This window comes from Ovis canadensis, chromosome 12 (genome assembly GCF_042477335.2).
Source record: "Ovis canadensis isolate MfBH-ARS-UI-01 breed Bighorn chromosome 12, ARS-UI_OviCan_v2, whole genome shotgun sequence".
NCBI classification, from domain to species: domain Eukaryota; kingdom Metazoa; phylum Chordata; class Mammalia; order Artiodactyla; family Bovidae; genus Ovis; species Ovis canadensis.
In genome coordinates this window covers 76,246,131-76,266,996 of record NC_091256.1, presented here as the reverse complement: position 1 = coordinate 76,266,996, position 20,866 = coordinate 76,246,131, and the positions used below count along the sequence as shown (strand labels likewise).

The window sequence follows — 20,866 nt, the reverse complement described above, 5'->3', positions numbered from 1 at the left end:
CAACCCACTCCAGTGTTCTTGCCTGGAGAATCCCAGGGATGGGGCAGCCTGGTGGGCTGATGTCTATGGGGTCGCACAGGGTCAGACAGGACTGAAGTGACTTAGCAGCAGGAGCAGGATGTGTAGAGTATATAGAGAAGGTTTTGAGGAGCTCAAACTGGTGGTTATGGTAATGCCCAGTGTCAGTGTTAACAATGACAAAAGCTTAAAAATTGCCAGCAGTGGCTTATTAAGGACCATCTTTCCTTGTATCTGTGTCTGGCGTGAACGGCACTACCACTTTTCTTTAGGTTGATGAAATATCAAAGTCAATGGCTCACTCACGCCTTCATGAATGAGCGGCTAAGTTCTCAGGGAGACATAGCCTGGAGTTGGAGATAGTTATGTCTGTAAGGGAAGAAACTACGAAAGGAATGAGTAAAAAGTTTTTCCTCCCAACAGAAAAATCCCCAGAACTAAGATACATGTTTCTGGAGTAAGCAAGTACTTAGTATGAGATTCTTTCACATCTGATTATATGGTTAACACAGATGTATTTGTTGGGATCTTTTTGGCTATAAGAACAGATATTCCAACCAAAGTGGTTTATATAAGGAGGATGTTCATAATCTCATGTAACAATGAAATATGGAGGTCATGTGGTACCCAGGTCTTCAATTCAGCAACTCAGGGAGTTCATGGGGGGATACAGACTCTTCCCTTCTTCCTATCATGCCATTTTCACTGTGTTGGCATTTGGCTCCACACATACTCTCTCACGGTTCCAAGATGGTTACAGTAGCTCTAAGTTTCATAGCTTCACAAATCACCATCCAGTGGCCTAACAAGAAGCATCAACCCTTTTGAACAGCAAGATCTTCCCCAAAGCTCCCTCTACTCTCATAATTGGCCAGCATTTTATCATATGCTTGTTCCTAAACCAATCATTGGCAAAGGAAACTGAATTATCACAGTTTATCTAAGCCATCAAGATTGAACCCCAGGGGCTGGAGAGGAAGCCAGCATCCTCTGAAAAATATGACTCTCTGATTCCTGAACAAAATGGAAATACCTACAGCAAAGAAGACAAGGCAGTAGTTGGTGGTAGGATGGAATGGACATAAGGTAAGCAACTGGAAGGACCACTACAGCAGAGTTTCAAAGCAGAAGTACCTCCAGGCAAGGAGCGGTTCCATCAAGGACCTGCTCTGATGGCCACTGGGCCCGACCTTGCTTCACAGATGAGCTTCTCTTCCAGGAATGAGTTTTGCTGATCTTGAGGAGAGCTGCTAAGGACATCCTGTGCCGTATATTCTGCTGGTTCATATTACACCACCTTGACCTGAAGCCAAATTATGCATGAGAGTTCTAAAATGGTTTATGGCTAGGGTAGGCTAGCTGATGTCATTTGTCAAATGTGGCACTCTAGAATTATCTTACCAATGTAAAACCAGGCAAAAGCTTTCCCACAGAATATTTATAGGAAAATGTGCTTTTTGAAATAAGGATGAAATACCCTAGAACTTACTCCATGTGGAATAGTAGAATAACAGATCCAGTCCCTTGCAGTTATGGTGAGGGGAGTGACTAGGTTTAAACTCAGAGAAAAAGGAAATATGAGAGGTGCTTCTTGAGCTGCTCCTTCTTTGTAAAACTGAAATTATGAGCTTCTTTGAAATGGACGCATTTGCTTTTTATACACAAAATTTTCAAAGGTAGATGAATTAATACACTAAAAAATACCCCTACTGTCCTGAACTTATTGCTTCATGTATAGTATGAATAACTGTGTTTTGATCAGTGGATTACTATGAGTTTCCTCTGTGAAGTTATCAAAATAGGAAGAGACCTGAGTACTGGCTACGTTGGTGATAACATTAGCATTAAAGCTTACTTCCAAGATGCAAAAGCTATCCCTCAAGTTTATGCCAGGGGTTTCCAGCTCTGGTTACACACTGAATCAGTTGCAGGGCTTTCAACTGGTATGTCTCAGTCCCATTCCCAGAGTTTTTGATTTGATAGGAAACGCAGGTACTGACTTTTTAATATTTTAAAGCTCTCCAAGTGACTCTAATGTGCAGCCAAGTTTAAACTACTACATCAAAATCACCTGGAGGGTTTTTTTTAAAAAAACAAAACAAAACAAAACACAGATTGCTGGAGCAAACTTCAGAGTTTCTGATCCAGCAGGTTTGGGGTGGGACCCCAAGTTTTGCTTTAATAAGTTCCCAGAAGATGCTGACACCTCTGCTTAGAGGGGCACACTTTAAGACCCCTCACTCTAGAGCACTATTCAGCAAACCCATAAATTCATATAGGTCATAAATCCATTTAGATGATCTGGCTGGAAGTTTGTTTTTGTGTGGCCCATGAGCTAAGAATGGTTTTACATTATTAAAAGAGTTGTAAAGAAGCAAAAACAAAATAGCAACAATAAAAACAAAAAGGAATATGCCACAATGTGGCCTGCATAGCCTAAAATATTCAATATTTGGACTTTCACAGAATATGTTTTCTGATTCCTACTCTAGAGGATCTTGGACTCTGACGGAAAAAAGCAAGACCCCTAAAAGACAAGAGAAACACTTTGATGGGAGAAATGGTAGAGGCGTGGGGGAAACTCTGAACAGCTGAAAGATTATTAACCCCCTACTGTGCCAGGAGAATGTGAGAATGTCATTTATCCTAACAACAATGCTATTATCACTGTTGTTTTATAGATCAGGACATTGAAACTCAAGAGATACTAACTTACTAGTATACAAAGTCAGTAGATGATAGAAATATGAATCAAAGATTTCTGTCAACTACATTATGTCCTAGAAAAAGCTTAGGATTCTGATTAGAAATGGATGTTTCCCAGAGTGACTCTAAAAACATTTTTTTTGTTGTTGTTTAATTGCTAAGTCGTGTCCTACTCTTTGAGACCCCATGGACTGCAGCCCGCCAGGCTCCTCTGTCCATGGAATTTCCCAGGCAAGAATGCTGGAGTGGGTTACCACCTCTTTCTCCAGGAGATCTTCCCAACCTAAGGAGTGAACCCGCATCTCCTATATTGGCAGGTGTGTTCTTTACCACTGAGCCACCAACCCAGTTCAGTTCAGTTCAGTTCAGTTCAGTTGTTCAGTCGTGTCTGACTGCGACCCCATGAACCGCAGCATGCCAGGCCAAGCTCTAAAAATAAAATAAGCACCAAAAACATCTATTTTTTTCTTCAGTGGGTCAATTCAATTTGTTACTGACTGTGTTTTAGGCACTGTGCTACAAAAATACATGCTCCATTATCTCTGCCCTCAAGGAACTTACAGTCTAATGAGAGAAATAGACATGGGATGAAACCCCATGGAAAGTCAGAAAAGGATTTAAAGAACAGAGCCGTCAGGCCAGCTTCACAGAGTAGAGGTCCTTTAAGGATGCTTGTGCCCCAGATGGACAAGGCCCGGGAAAGTTTCCGAGCAGAGCAGACAGCACTGAGCATCCAGTATAGGCAAGTCCCAGATGGAACGATTTTACTAGCTTGCAGAATCCTCCTGCAGACCACAGAGCTTACTGTCGCCTTAGCCTCTGGCTGTGTGAACGAGACAAAACTGGGCAACTAACAGAGAAGAGGCCCCCGGCTCAACAGGCTAGGAACAGCCACTGACCACAGCGGTTAGTGTGTGACAGGAAATATTGGTCCAATTTCAGCGAAACGAGAAACTTTCAACTCTATTTCATGGTTTTAGGCAGTCATTTCCAAGCAAAGTTATTAAAAGAAGGTTTTTTTTTTTTTTAAATTAATGATTAGTCTGTTGGATGAGGAGACTTATAAGTGAACATGTGGTTATGATCCAAGGATTGGGTTTCCTGCAGCCACTTTTGGCCAGAACAGTCTGAAACCACCAATTTTATTGCATGTGTGATTTGCCATGCTGAACTGAAGAAGTAAGCAAGATTCAGCTTTGTTCCTTGATCTCAGTTTCAAGAGACTAACAGTTTCATTTCTCATTTGAATCTGTTTTTAAAAGCCGAGTGCAGATGGAAGCACTAGGTAAGAAACGCTTTTCTAATTGACCACTACTGTGTTCTGAGGTTTTACTGTGTGTGTGCTCAGTCATGTATAACTCTTTGGGACCCTATGGACTGTAGCTGCCAGGCTCCTCTGTCCATGGGATTTCCCAGGCAAGAATACTGGAGCAGGTTGCCATTTTCTCCTCCAGGGGATTGTCCTGACCCAGGGATAAAACCCACATCTCCGGCATCACAGGCGTCAATTCTTTACCACTGAGCCACCTGAGGCTATGGAGATGAATAATACAGAGATTTGTGCACTAGGAATTCACAGCCTTGGGAGGGAGGGGAGAAGGGCACATGAAGAGATTATCTCAGTACAGGGAAGTGAATGCTGATGTCAAGGAAGGAGAAGCTAGAAAAGGAACCGCTAACCATCCATCAGGATTTTAAAAGGCTCCTGGGCGGGACTGTACTGGGCCGAAAGTTTGTCTCTAAAGCCTGTGGAGGAACCCTTTGACTATTTCTTTGGGACAGACTGTCTACTTTTCTTACTGCAAACAACACATCTGACTAATGAGATCTGACCTGACCTTTAGTAACTTAGGTATATAGTCTTGGAGAAATTTTATCATCTATCATTGAAGTGCACTTACCCCGGGGAAATAAGTTGAGAACAACGTCAGAGCCTGAATCATAAGAATGCAGAGCTAAGGGAATGTACTGGAAGATAACTCATCTAGAAGGAGGTGAGGGGTTATATGAAAGCATTCTAGAATTTTCCACTTAGATCAAGCATTCCATTTTTTATTCCATATGGTACCTTTTAAAATTTGGGAGGACAATATGTGTTCATTCTCAAAATTTTTGGAAAATAAAGAAGTATGAAGAAGAAAAAATCAGTTGTATTAGTACCACAGAGAATTAATCTTTTGTTATATTTGCTTCTAAACTTTTTCTGCGCATATACAGATATATGCTGTGCTTAGTCTCAGTCCTATCTGACTCTTTGAGACCCCATGGACTGTAGCCCTCCAGGCTCCTCTATCCTTGGGGATTCTTCAGGCAAGAATACTGGAGTGGGTTGCCACTACCTCCTCCAGAAGATCTTCCCAACTCAGGGACTGAACCCAGGTCACCTTCATTGCAGGTGGATTCTTTATCATCTGAGCCACCAGGGAAGCCCAAGAATACTGGAGTAGGTAGTCTATCCTTTCTCCAGGGTATCTTCCAGATTCAGGAATCAACCCAGGGTCTCCTGCATTGTAGGCTGATTCTTTACCAGCTGAGCTACCAGGGAAGCCCTATACACACAGATATACAGGTTCAGATCATTGAAATGACACTATATACATCTATGCACAGTTTCTTTCTGATCATTCTATATTATTTCACATGCATTTTTTAATGATTTCACAATTTCATAAAAAATCTTTTCCATGACAAGGTTTAATTACATTAACCATACTTTTCTTTTTTAGACATCTAAATTTTCCCCTAGTTTTTAGCCATTGTAAATAGCATGATAAAAAATAATATTATACATACAACCTTATCCTGGTTTGCCTGGAAACTTTAAAGTTTTTTTGGCACATATTGCTAAAATGCTTTCCAGAAAATCTGTACATTTACCAGTATTAAGTATTATAATTCTTGAAATACGTACAAAAGTAACAGGTCAGATTGAATATCTCATTTTAATTTCCATTTATTACTGTAGTGCTGACCATTATAAAATGTTTTTCATAGATATGTTTACTTTTTATTCTTAAAAGTGTCAGTGTCTTTTGCTAATCTTTCTGTTGAGAAATCACTTTTCTCATTGATTATATAAGTGTTTTACAAATGAAGGCTATTAAATCTTTACATATTAATGAAAATAGTCTGGCTTTTTGGGTTTAGATTGTTTTATGTGCAGAACTTTTACACAATAAAATAACTTCTATACAATAAAGTCTATATTTTTTTTCTTAATGTTTTTATGTTTAGATTCCTTTCTTAAGTGTGGGCAAGATAAATGCTATTCATCTAAATTTTATTTTAGTTAAAAAATTTTTTTTTCATCTTCTACATTTACCTCTTAAATCCCTTTAGAATTTAGTTTAGTTTATGGTTTGCAGTAAGGATCATGCACATATTGTTGAGAGAAGATTCAAAAAGAAGGCAGCGTTCCAAGTTTGGGAAGTGTTGTTCACTTTCTGTAAGCAAAACTCAGATTGTCGGGTCCCACCTGCAAGGAAGAATCAAATAGCACAAAAAATCAGATTTAATAGCCAAAGTTATACTGATCTGAAAATGCAAATTCATTATTAGTCAAATGCAAATTGTTTACTAGATAAACTGTTTCAAAACATAGAATATATGGAAAAAAATAAGAGGGCCCTTGATATTTATTTATTCAATGCAAATTTATTGATCACCTCCATGAACCAGGAACTGTTCTTGATTGGGAAGTGACTGGAATTACAACTGCTATGCCTGAAGACATTGCACCTGTATATGCTACACTGCTGCTGCTGCTGCTGCTGCTGCTGCTGCTGCTAAGTCACTTCAGTCGTGTCCGACTCTGTGTGACCCCATAGACGGCAGCCCACCAGGCTCCCCCATCCCTGGTATTCTCCAGGCAAGGACACTGGAGTGGGTTGCCATTTCCTTCTCCAGTGCATGAAAGTGAAAAGTGAAACTATGGAATAGTAAAGCATTGTCAACTCAATATGTTTCATATGTTTGCAAGATGCAATTCTTCTAAAATATAGCTAATTCAGAAATGCCTTATTATAGAACATAGCAATGTTATGAGGGAATGCAATGACTGAAGTTTCTGGCAAACTAAAAAAATTACCTAAAAAGAGAGAGGAGAAGAATAATATTTTATCAAGGCTTAGCCAAGGATGATAATAGATTTTGGTATTACAGTCACTAGAAAGTGATACTAGGTAGTGAGTTGGCAAAGTTGTGTTATATAATGGCTTGGCAATAATTTCCCAAATGTAGAAAATATTCTGCAAAGCCATCAAATTCCCTTTGGGATTATCCACCCACACTTCTTAGTTGTCGAGATTCTTTTTTTGGTATCAAATTAGAACACATTATCTTGACCCACTGTGAAATAGCCTTGATTGAATTATGCCTGAGGCCTGTGCCCTTGGCGTTTACTGAGGGATATAGCCTTATGAAGTTCACTGCTGCGTGTGTCACAGAAGTAAGGACATTGTCTAACAACTTACTCATCTTTCACGTGACATTCCATCCAAAAACTTCCTCTCTCCCTTCCTCCCTTCCCTCCTCCCTTCTTTCATTTTCTTTGTTTAAGCTTCTGAATCCAGTTAATTTACATTAAGTTCTTTTTTTTTTTTTTAATTTACATTAAGTTCTAATGACATTAACTACAGAAAGCCAGGCCCGTCTCCTGGTCTGGGCTTCCTATTATTTTTATAAGTCCTTAGTTTTAATTTATTTTCACTTGTGTTGTTTTATTTCCTATTTGTATTTCTTTTGGTAATAGGTCATTTGTTCTGATTCCGTTCTTACAAAATGATATTCTGATAAATGATTACTTCCTAGGTATTTTTAAAAGGTTTTCATATATCTTGATTTTATTTACTTTTACTGGTGTATAGTTGGTTTACAATATTATAGGAGTTTAAGGTGTATAACATAGTGATTCCATTTTTAAAGGTCATGCTCCATTTATGGTGATTATGAAGTATTGGCTATATTTCCTTGCGGTGTATTCATTTTATGCATAGTAGTTCTGAGGTCTAGTCTTTTCCTCTTGTCTTGCCCTTCCTCCTTTCTCTCTTTCCACTGGTAATGACTATTTTATTCTCTATATCTGTGAGTCTGTTTCTTTTGTGTTATATTCACTAGTTTGTTTTATGTCTTATATTCCACATCTCCCTAGGTGTTCTGGTATTAAGAAGAAAAGCAATGGCAGAAAAGTTTTAGCTTGCATGCCAGCACACAGCAATGGCAATGGTTGCCTGGGGCCCTGTGTGAAGAGGGAAAGGACGATAACTCAATTAGCAATGTCCGCCACGAGCTTGGTAGGAGAAACTGTTGGCCCTTCCATCACATATTTGATATTTATGTCTTAAACAGAATACATGACTATTCTGATAACAAGCAAGCATAAACAAGATAATAAATGGCTTTCTGTTTATAAATCAGTGATTTGTAAGTTTCATTAGCCCACATCCATTCCCCAAAGCATGACCATACTTATGTTAAATGAAAAAAATTGAGTTCTAAGCTTCATGGGCTCCTTTTCATAAATCTGACTAGCACTGGCTTCAAGAATAGGTAAAATAGGATTCTTTCTCAATCTAAAGAATCTGGCCCCTAAATCTCTCTCCCACTGGCTTTTCAATTTATGAAAGTGTGCAATTAGAGATACATTTCTTTAGATTCTAAAAGGTAGCCGTTATTGACTTTTAAACTGAAAGACAAGTAGTCCTATACAGCAGGGGTCCCCAGCCTCTGGGATCTAATGCCTAATGATTTGAGTTAGAGCTGATGTCATAATCATAAATATAAAATACATAATAAATGTAATGCACTTGAATCATCCCCAATCCATCCCCCCACCTCTGATCTGTGGACAAATTGTCTTCCACAAAAATTGGTCCCTGGTGCCAAAAAGGCTGGGGACTGCTGCTACAGAAGAGTAACACTTTAGCTTTTACCAGAGAATTAGTTGTTTGATTGGTAGTTTAGAAGAAGCTGGAGAGTGAGGATAATGGGATACTAGGAGGGTATGAGAAGCTAGAAGAAACGGGTGATGGAGGAGCTAGACTTTGCTTATTTCACAGTCTTGCCCGGCTTAGTCCAGCAGCTCACTCGAGTTAAGCAAAGAGTAAGTTTATAGACACATCATTATTAGCCCTAAATAATGAGGGATGTGATAATTCTCTAACAAGGAGTTAAAAGGAATATACAGGCAACCCTTAATGATCAAATACCAACTTATATGTGGATGGAGAATTCTTAAATTTCTAGTAGATAATTTGTTATTCAACTTCTCTCAAACCCAACAGACATATTTCTGAGAGGAGCTGGTATTTTAATTGGCATAACAGGAAAAAAATGGACAGTACTGCTCATGTATTTATTTATTCACTGAATTCTGTGAATAAATTGCTCCATGTTCCTTCTGTGCTTGCATGGGTCTGGTACAGAGCAATGCTATTCAGGATGCAAAAGTAATGGAAGACACAGTTCCTGCCTCTGACAAGGTTACATCTGGGTTGGGAGATGAGTGATTGGTACATGAAACAACTGGGGGAAAATACTGGGGGGATAAAATCAAGTGTTAGGGTCCTAGGTTCAGGTTGCAAGCACTATAGAAATTCAGAAGCAAGAAAGATCACAGGAGGAGAGAAATCAAAGAGCAGTCACTTTGAAAGGGATTGCAAGAAGCCACTCTTCCTGTCTCAGATGTCAGCAGTAAACTCTAGCTCTTACCACCCTGGGAAAGACCGAAATCAACATTATGTGATATTCCACACCTGCTCTGGACCATTCCAGCACATCGCACTCTGAGAACAGCAATATTCACCATCCAGAGAAGGAAATAAATTATGGACTCTTGAAAGTTCTAAAATAGTTTAAAACTGAAAAAGCAAAGAATTTCTATTCATGCTGTGTAAGTTCTTTGTGATGAATTATGAAATTCACTCTTCTAGTCTGTGGATTGAGATTTATACCTGCCATATCCATTGACAAAGACATGTTCATTTTTGTTCAAATTTAGGAAACTGTAGCTACCATTCCATAATCTAAAATGCAGTATATAATTTGAATGTATGAGCCAGCTGTTAGGTAGAAGGTCCCTCAATGTGAGTTTCACCAGTTGTTTCCTCATAATTAGTCATTTTATGTTTTAGAACTCTATTTCTATTTTATGCCTCCAACAGGCCAGTCTCTTGGGTAGGGGAACTAAGGCAGTCATTTCAGGTCCAAGCTTGAAGGCTTTATCATTAGGCACTGTACCTTACCCCTGTTGACTAAGTATCATTGGGATGAAATTTCAAAATCTCTATTGTTAAGAGGAGTATCTCAGAGAGCCTATGAAAGATGCTGATATTATGGACCCCTTCAAATATACTGTCTTGGTTGTACTCTCCTCAACCCTTCACCTTCTCAGGGATGGCTGTGGCCCTGTTCCTATATGGTGATGAAGACAATCTAAGTCCACTTGGAAATCTCACTACTTTTCCTCAGTTCACGAATGAGTTCTGGAGGGTCCTGGAGGTGCTAAGTTGTCAGGGTCTGAGTTGAGGCTTCTCCACTACAAACTTTTCTCTTCTGGTGGGTATCTACTGACCTGTCACCACCATGATTGATCCTTGGGCCTTGCTTCTTAAAGCCACTTTGAAAATTCCTGGTCCTTTCTGGACTGCTGGTGCTTTCTATGATATTCTTACCTCTCTCATACTCAGAGAGCAGGGAACTTGGTGAATGAAACTGTATCCCTGACTTCCTAGGCCCCGCTGCTCCCCCAGAGCCCAAATCTTGCAGAGCCTTTCTCTGTATAAATCACTGAGCCATGTATGCAGTCATCGCTTCTTCCCTCCCCCACTGACTCCTAACTCCTCAGGCCAGAGAACGCTTTTCTAACCTGGAGCCCAAGAAGTCTTGCATTTATTCATAATTTTTTTAATGTAGACCAGTGGTTCTCAAAGTGTGGTCCCTGGACCGGCGGCATCAATGTCACCCAGGAACTTGTTAACATGCAAAGCGTCTTCCCCTCTACCCAGCGCTACTTAATCAGAAACTCTTAGAGTAAGGTTTACTGATCTTTGTTTTAATAAGCTCTCCAGTTGACTCTGATGCTAGATAAACTTTGAAAAATACTGATCTATTCCATGATTTCTGTTTCTTCCCCTGGTGCATTGGTTCTCAGATTTTAACATACATCAGAATCTCTGGATGGCTTGTTAAGACAGATTGTCGGGTCCACCTGCAAAATTTCTGATTCATTAAGCTGAAGAGAGTCTTGAGACCTTGCATTTCTAACAAATTTCCAGGTGATGCTGATGCTGCTCTTCTGGGGACCACATTTCAGAGAACCCTTGCTCCATGAAGAAGTTTTAGCTCCATAATTGTGAATTCTTTTTCCCGTCTCTCCCAGTAAGATCCATCTAGTTATTATTGCTAAAGTAACCAAATATATTCTCTAGGAATCTACTTACATGTGGTTATTTCTGATCCAAAACCATCTCTCACAGATTTGACAAGGGCATATGCTAATGTTTTTGAAAGCCAAGAGCTGATGTTAGGCCAGCAGGGCTTAATCTTTTTCATCCCAGATTCCTCTCCAATTCAAGGGCTCCCAAGGCTAGTCCATCTGTAGGACATCCTACAAGATTCAAAAGGAGAAAAAGAGTCCATTGTTTATCTAATAAGATCTGGCTTACAAACAGTAGATCAGAGTTTGTTTGGCTCCTTACCAGAATTCAGAGGTTGAGAAAAATATGATTGTTGAGGAATACAGAAAAGTTAGAGAAAAAGGGATGAACAAGGAGGTCGGTGGGGTGGGGGGTGGGGGGTGGGGGGGGGCAGAAGAATGAGAAAATGCTTTGAGGGTCATTGAGGTGAAAGCTTTTTTTCATGATTTGGGGCAGAAGGGAGAAGAAATTTAACCTCATGAAATCTTGCAGTTTAATTTTTGGTTTCAATATCCCCAGATTTAAGGAGAATAAAAAGTGGCCACCAACTCCCATCCCTGCTTTGTTGTATTTAAATTCACTTCCTTGCCTGCAGCATCATCAGGGTCCCCAAAGCCCTTGATCCCATTTATTTTTTACCTGGCCTCCTGAAGCGACACAAAGTCTTTTTTGGCTTAATTACCACAGAACAATTGCTTTAAGTCTGCAGGGCACAGCCACACTTTCAGCTAGGCAAGCAGCCACTTCAGAGAACTCTTTACCCTAAATTTGATCTTTTTTTCCTAAAATTCTATTTTGTTAAGTGGCCCGCATGATTCTGAAAGTACCGCCCAAAAAACATACTGAATATCAGTTACCATAATTATTGGGATGGTTCAGCATCATTTATTAATAATGCCAAGGACTGTTATTATTAAGCTAGTCCCGAGGGTTCCCAGAACATAAATAGGACTATTCCACTTGAGGTAAAGTTGCAAAGACTTTTTTGCTGAAATAGCACTCCCATTGCCACTATAGTGACAGACATAGATTCCTCTCTTTATACTGATGTTCCAAAGAATGATGTTACTTGTGTTCTTTCAGATACTTGCTATGATTTTCTACCTCTATCTTTTTACTCTTTCTGGCATTAAACACAGCCCTTTATTTCTTGTGTCATGCAATAAATATTTATTGAGTTGAATTGAATTAAACTCTTGAGACTTCCAGTTATAGACTAGAATCAAAGCTTCTTTTTCACTCTACTCTGTGAAACCAACAATGCCAACAGCAATACCAAAACAACAATAGCAACCACAGAAAAGAATATGAAATAAGGAAGAAGCAAAGCTAGGGAACAACAGTCTATGATGAATAGTTGTCAAGTATAGTAATTTGTGTACCAAATACAAGGACACAGCCAAGGATGGGCACATGGCTTGACAGACTTGAAAAGCAAAAGCATTTCTTCAAAGTAGCTGGCCATGCTAAGAACCAAGTCAGTTTTTACTTTGTTGTATTAGTAGATTTGGCAGGGTACAGGTGTGGTTGTGCGAGTATCCCATACCTGGTTTAACACCAGAGAGAGAAAGGAGATGAGGAGCTGAATGATAACCTGAATGGACCTACCATTTCTACAAGGAAAGGCTGTCAGATTGATGGGGGAGATGAGTGAACAAACATGTGACGATCAGTTCAGCTGCTGCTGCTGCTAAAGAAGACAATGAGGAACATTTTACATTCACAGATAGGTATGCTCTTTAGCAAATCCAGATAAGGAAGTAGTCTCAGGTAATCTAGTCTATTGCAAGTTTCCTGAAGAATGCTTTGTTGTGTTTCTAAGCTGATATATTAATAAACATTTAAGTGACATGCTCTGAAAACTATACAGAATATATAATAAGATACATTGTGTCCAAATCCAAATGCAATGTAGAAATATATCTTTAATAAAAACTTAAATCAGAAAATGAGGAATAATAATTACTAAATCACCATTAAGAAAGAAACATTGCATGCTAGAGGCAAGTGAACTTATTACTTACCCCAAAAGTGGCACCAGAACATTAGACTGAGAACATGCAGTGTAGATGCACGTGGTGGGAGAGTGTGAGAAAGCCCTAAGCCCAAGGTGCCTTCTGTCTCTACTCAGTTCATGAACCCTTCCTGCACAATCTTTCATAAATAATTGATCCACGAGGAACTGGTCTCATTCAAAGTTGAGTAATAATCAAAAAGCAGTCACATAGAAAAGAAGTACACAGCAAACAAAAATCAGGTAAATGATATTCAGCAGATGAAGACTTGTACCACAGAATGTTTCCCCCTGATCACAATTAATTAAAAAGCGTGGCCCCTAGAAATAAGAAACTAAAGAGGAGATAAAAGTATTCAAATATGTGGTGAAAGGAGGCGAAGAGTGAGTAGTCAAAGATTTGGGAAAGATGAAAGAGTAAAATAAAACATTATAGCCTCAGAAGCCTCAAGAGACTCAGCAAAAATCAATGAGAGAAAAGACAGGAGAGAGACAAATGTAAAAAAATAAATAAATAGACTCTGAGACAAGAAGGAACATACAGAAGATAATGGAAAACTATCCTTACTCTATTAGAAGAAAAGAATAGGTTAAATAGGAAAAGGTGCAAAAGGTATAATAGAAAAAGTTTTGGAGGATAATGAAGACTTGAATCTCCTGACCTCACTATCTTTAGGACTTTACTGAAATTTCACTTTATCAGTAAGGTTTACCCTGATGTCCATGTTTTAAATATCCACCTGGATTCTGTCTCCCTTCCCTACTTTATTTTCCTCCAGGCAATATCCAAAATTTACACTGAATGGAATTATCAGTATCTTAGACACCACAGGAAAAAGATATGTTCAGATAAAATGCATAAAGCGAAAAAATCTGAGGACAACTTGAGCAAAACACCACTGTAATGAGACAGTTCCAAGCAGTCTAAAATATAGGTGGTTGGAATCCAAGAATGAGGAAGGAGACAAAAAAAAAAAAATTTGAGGTCGTAATGGCTGGAAAATGTCTAAATTTGATAAATACTCTAAACCTGAAAACACAAGAAGCCCAACGAGCCACAGATGAAATACAAAGAAAGTCACATCTGGATACATCACAATCAAATTGTTGAAAAGTACTAGTGATAAGTAGAAAATTAATTGTAAAGGCAGGCAGGGGCTAGGCGGAGAGGAGACTACAATATAGAGAGAAGAGCAAAGATAAGGAAGACAGCCGACTTTTATCAGAGCCAGAGCACAGTAAAGCGATATCTTCAAAGTATCAAAAGAAAAGTGTCAACCAAGAATTCTATAAACTACAAATATCTCTTTCAAATATGAAAGTTAATTGTCAATTTTTATTTTCTATTACGATTTTTTTTTCACAGATTTTGAAAAGGTGAATAAAAGCTTAGAATGTTTATTTCCAGCAGGCTTATGCTACAAATAATGTTGAAAGAAGTTCTTCAGATAGAAGAATATGATACTGGAAGAACTTTGGATCTACACAAAGGGATAAAGAACACTGAACATGGTAAGTATGTGTTTAAACAAAGATACTTTATTTTTCACTTTTAAAATCTCTTTAGAAGATAATTGACTAAAGAAAATAACCATGTATGTAGAGGTTTGTAACATGCAGAACTAAAAATATATGACAACAATGTGTTTGTTTGAGGGGAGAAGAAGTAGGAGTACACAGTTGTAAGGTCCTCAAAATATGTAGGAAGTGTTAGAAAATCATTTGAAGGTAGATGACAATAAGAGAAAGGTATATGCTATGAAATGTAGGGCAACTGCCACACACAAAAAAAGGTGAATCAATAAGTCAATCTCATTGATAAAATAGAATACTAATTTTTTTTTAACTTTAAGAAGTAGGAAACGGAGAAAAAAGAAGCAAAGGATAGATGGGACAGATAGAAAACAAATAGCAAAAGGATATATTTAAACCCAACCATGTTACTAATTGCATTCTATGTAAAGGACATAGAGATTTCTATAAGAAGTCCACATCATATACAAAGATATAAATAGGATAAAAATAGGAAAGCTAAAAACACTGATTTGAAGAATGCTAGAGAGATTATATCAACATCACACAAGAAAGATTTCACAACAAGGGATATAACTCGGAGTTAATAATAGTTTTAAATTTGTTTGAAATGACTGTTTTTGATAACTTTGTTAAGTTTTATCATTGCTTTGGAGGGCATATCTTCTGAGCTCCTCATTCAGGCCTTCTGAAAATTCCACGCCTCCCTCCCCCACCCCTGGAGTGCTATAAGAATGATTATTGAATTTATTAAATGCCTTTTTAGCATCTTTGATATGATCAAAATTTTCCCGTTTTGCTCCAACAAATTACTCTGATAGACTTCCTATGTACATTCCTTGAATAAATCCTATTCATGTTGTTTTATTCTTTAGTTATCCAGCTAGATTCTATTTGCTTTTTAAAAAAAATTTTTTTTTTTGCAATTGTACACGTAAGTGAGATTACAGTCATTTATTTTTTATTCACAAAGTTTTGGTATAAAAATTGTTGAGGCTTTGTAGAATGAATCAGGAACTTCTGTATTTTTTTCTATGGCTTAGAATCATTTAAATTACATAAGAACCTGGTGTTCTTTAAAGGTTAGATAGACTTCAGCTATGAAACCAGTAGGTAACATTTTCAGCGGAAAATCTTTTGACCTTTCCATTGTCTTCTCTGGTAATTGGTCTATTCAAAAATTTTCATGTCTTCTTCTTGAGTTAATTTTGGCCATTTATATTTATCTGAGAAATTATCCATGTCCTCTAGATTTGCAAATTTCTTGCCACTGAGTTTCATATAATTGTCTTATACATTTTAAAAAACTCTTTTACATTGTAATTTGTCTCTTTCCATCCCCAGTTTTCCATATTTTTGCTTTCTCTTATTTTCTTAATCAAGTTTGTAGTAGGTTATGTATTTTATTGGTTCTTTTGAAATACCAGCATTTGGATTCATTAAGCATTCTACTAAATTTTCTCATTTTGTTAGGTTCAGTTTTTATCTCTATACATTCTCTTTTCTTAAATTGCAAAAAAAAAAAAAAAAAAATCCTATACAGGCACAGGCAGAAAATTTCTTCTTTTTTATCTTTCTTATTTAAAATAATAAAGGCATTATGACCATGTATTACCGTTTTTTAACTCTGAGGACATCTCTGTGTACGGTAAGTTCATGTATGAAGTGTTTTCCTTTTCCATTGCTTTTTGTAGAGTTTATCATATTAGTTTTGAGATCTCCTTGATCTAATGGCTATTTAGAGGTATGTATTTTTACTTTCCAAGTAGTTAATATTTTCTACTTTGGGTCAATATTTTTATTATTTATCCTAAATTTTATTAGGTTATTAATAATCTTAATTTGTACTGTTTTCTTTTGGGACATGTATATTAATGATCTCTACAAATATCTGATGGTATATGAAGACTATATATTTTCCACTAGAGGTTTCCAAAACTATTCTAAAGATTTATTAAATTGAATTTGTTGATATACTACTCAATCTCTCATTTTCTTTATGTCTAAGTATCAGATTCTCTGATTCTGAAAGAAGTGAACTGACTTCTCCCTCTCTGATTGCATTATAAGTACATTCTAGGAGGTTTGCTCTGTGTATCAAGCTCTTATTTTTCAGGTGAAGAAAGCATATAGCTATTATAACCTCATAAATATTGTGCTTTTTAATAATCACAGCATATTCATCTGTACCTGCATCATTGTGTTACATTTATCAGTACTTTTAACCTTACTTTCCTCTTTGCCTAATTTTAATATTACCACTCCTTTTGTTTGCACATATTAGTTTTGTACCTGTCAATGTCTTTATTTCTGGGGGAGGGGAGCAAATAATTTATTTAGCAAAACAGAAATATAATTAGATTTCACCAAGTTTACAGTTATTCAGCCTTCTTTGTTGAGCTCTCCTGAGTGGGTAGCCATTCCCTTCTCCAGGGCATCTTCCCAACCTAGGGATGGAACCTAGGTCTCCTGCATTGCGGATGGATTCTTTACCAACTCAGCCACTAGGGAACCCCCCCTTGAAAGACCTGAGATTCATTCTAATAACACATCTTAAATTTGCCCTAAAAGGCTCAATAGAGATTAAAACTACTTGTTTTCTGTGAAATCTCTAGAAAAGTGGTACAGGCAAATCTATTTGCAGGTCAAGAGTAAAAATGCAGATGTGGAAAATGGACCCAAGGACGCTGGTGGGGAAGAGAGAGAGGTGGGACTAACTGGGAGATAGCACTGACATAGCGCATACTGTCATGTGTAAAGCGGCTAGTGGGAACCTGCTGTGTAGCATAGGGGGCCCGGCCTGGTGCCCTCGGATGGCCTGCATGCTCAGTTGCGTCCAGCTCTTTGCGACCCTATGGACTGTAGCTCGTCAGGCTCCTCTGTCCGTATGATTTTCCAGGCAAGGTTACTGGAGTGGTTTGCCATTTCGTCCTCCAGGGATCTTCCTGACCCAGGGATGGAAACTACACCTCCTGCACCTCCTGCATTGGCAGGTGGATTCTTTACCTCTGAGCCACCTAGGAAGCCCCCGTGATGACCAAATGGGTGGAAAGGATTAGGGGTGGGAGGGGTTAGAGGGAGGGGACAATGCATATATATAGCTGATTCACCCTGCTGTACGGCAGAGACTAACACAACATTGCAATTACACTCCAATAAAAAGAGTGCTTCAAAAGCATTTTCTTAAAAAGCAAAGACAAGACCTTTCTATTTTTCCTTTAACTATTCTTACCTAATTATTCATTTAAGGGTGGTTTATAAAAAAAGTTAGCTTAATTATAAAACTTTTGCTTTCTTCTAGATAAAGTTATGTTTAGAGTTACTGCCAAATTTTTTACTTATATACTCACATTAAATTCTAGCAAGCACTCTTTTTATGGAGTCACAACCCAGATAATGATGATGATGTGATCACTAATCTAGAGCCAGACATCTTGGAATGTGAAGTCAAGTGGGCCTTAGAAAGCATCACTACGAACAAAGCGAGTGGAATTCCAGTGGAGCTATTTCAAATCCTGAAAGATGATGCTGTGAAAGTGCTGCACACTCAATATGCCAGCAAATTTGGAAAACTCAGCAGTGGCCACAGGACTGGAAAAGGTCAGTTTTCATTCCAATCCCAAAGAAAGGCAATGCCAAAGAATGCTCAAACTACTGCACAATTGCAGTCATCTCACTCGCTAGTAAAGTAATGCTCAAACTTCTCCAAGGCAGGCTTCAGCAATACGTGAACCGCGAACTCCCTGACGTTCAAGCTGGTCTTAGAAAAGGCAGAGGAACCAGAGATCAAATTGCCAACATCCTCTGGATCATGGAAAAAGCAAGAGAGTTCCAGAAAAACATCTATTTCTGCTTTATTGACTATGCCAAAACCTTTGACTGTGTGGAGCACAATAAACTGTGGAAAATTCTGAAAGAGATGGGAATACCAGGCCACCTGACCTGCCTCTTGAGAAACCTATATGCAGGTCAGGATGGACATGGAACAACAGACTGGTTCCAAATAGGAAAAGGAGTACGTCAAGGCTGTATATTGTTACCCTGCTTATTTAACTTATATGCAGAGTACATCATGAGAAACGCTGTACTGGAAGAAACACAAGCTGGAATCAAGATTGCTGGGAGAAATATCAATAACCTCAGATATGCAGATGACACCACCCTTATGGCAGAAAGTGAAGAGGAACTAAAAAGCCTCTTGATGAAAGTGAAAGAGGAAAGTGAAAAAGTTGGCTTAAAGCTCAACATTCAGAAAATGAAGATCATGGCATCCGGTCCCATCACTTCATGGGAAATAGATGGGGAAACAGTGGAAACAGTGTCAAACTTTATTTTTTGGGGCTCCAAAATCACTGCAGATGGTGACTGCAGCCATGAAATTAAAAGACGCTTACTCCTTGGAAGGAAAGTTATGACCAACCTAGATAGCATATTCAAAAGCAGAGACATTACTTTGCTGACTGAGGTCCGTCTAGTCAAGGCTATGGTTTTTCCAGTGGTCATGTATGGATGTGAGAGTTGGACTGTGAAGAAGGCTGAGCGCCGAAGAATTGATGCTTTTGAACTGTGGTGTTGGAGAAGACTCTTGAGAGTCCCTTGGACTGCAAAGAGATCCAACCACTCCATTCTGAAGGAGATCAGCCCTGGGATTTCTTTGGAAGGCATGATGCTAAAGCTGAAACTCCAGTACTTTGGCCACCTCATGGGAAGAGTTGACTCACTGGAAAAGACTCTGATGCTGGGAGGGATTGGGGGCAGGAGGAGAAGGGGATGACAGAGGATGAGATGGCTAGATGGCATCACTGACTCGATGAACGTGAGTCTGAGTGAACTCTAGGAGATGGTGATGGACAGGGAGGCCTGGTGTGCTGCGATTCATGGGGCCACAAAGAGTCAGACATGACTGAGCGACTGAACTGACACAGAGAAAAGTGCATATAGTTCACAGAATTTTTACAAAGTGAACACGTCTGTGACTACTACCCAGATCAATATATAGAACAATATCAGCACCTCAGAACCCTCCCTGAAGCTGCTCCCAGTCCCTGACCCCCCAAACTTAACCATTGTTCTGACCCCCATAAGGATAATTTAGTTTTTCCTATTTTGAATTTTATATAAAAGATGTTATACAGTATGTGTGTGTGTGCTAAGTTGCTTCAGTCACGTCTGATTCTTTGTGACCCCACAGACTGTAGCCCTCCAGGCTCCTTTGTCCATGGTATTCTCCAGGCAAGAATACTGAAGTGGGTTGCCATTCCCTTTTGCAAGGGATCCTCCCGACCCGGGGATTGAACCCGTGCCTCTTATGTCTCCTGCACTGGCAGGTGGGTTCTTTACCACTAGAACCACCTGGGAAGCCCAATGTCATACGGTATACCCCCACTTTTTGTGTCATTTCTTTTGCCAAAGTTATGTTTGTGCATTTTTCCCATGTTCTTGTGTGTGGTAGCAGATTATATTTTTATTGATGCATAGTATTCCATGATATAAATATACCAATGTTTCTTTATCTAGTCTATCACTGATGAACATTTAAGTTATTTTCACTTTTGGCAATTACAAATTATATTACTATAATATTTTTTGTACATGTATTTCTGTATATATTTGCTTGATCCATAATTTCTTTTCCCAGATATATACTTCACAAAAATTCATAGACCTATACATCTGTGATTTTTTAAAAAATATAAATTTATTTATTTTAATTGGAGGCTAATTACTTTACAATATTCTATTGGTTTTGCCATACATCAACATGAATCCACCACAGGTGTACAAGTGTTCCCCATCCTGAACCCCCCTCCCACTTCCCTCCCCATACCATTCCTCAGGGTCATCCCAGTGCACCAGCCCCAGGCATCCTGTATCCTGCATCGAACCTGGACTGGCGATTCATTTCATATATGATATTATACATATTTCAATGCCATTCTCCCAAATCATCCCACCCTCTCCCTCTCCCACAGAGTCCAAAGACTGTTCTATACATCTGTGTCTCTTATGCTGTCTCGCATACAGGGTTATCATTACCATCTTTCTAAATTCCATATATATGTGTTAGTATACTGTATTGGTGTTTTTCTTTCTGGCTTACTTCACTCTGTATAATAGGCTCCAGTTTCATCTACCTCATTAGAACTGATTCAAATGTTTTCTTTTTAATGGCTGAATAATA

General features: G+C 38.5%; 1 long non-coding RNA gene across 1 annotated transcript in view; it reads right to left on the bottom strand.

Annotated features, from left to right (window-relative positions):
* Positions 1–5,334: 5,334 nt before the first annotated feature.
* LOC138416679 (uncharacterized) overlaps positions 5,335–20,866 on the bottom strand; it is a 108,540-nt gene continuing 93,008 nt past the window's right edge. Inside the window, exons 2-3 of the long non-coding RNA XR_011247810.1 lie at positions 11,163–11,329; positions 5,335–6,199 (exon numbers count right to left, since the gene is read on the bottom strand). This is a non-coding gene — a long non-coding RNA (uncharacterized lncRNA). The remainder of the gene's footprint in view (positions 6,200–11,162; positions 11,330–20,866) is intronic.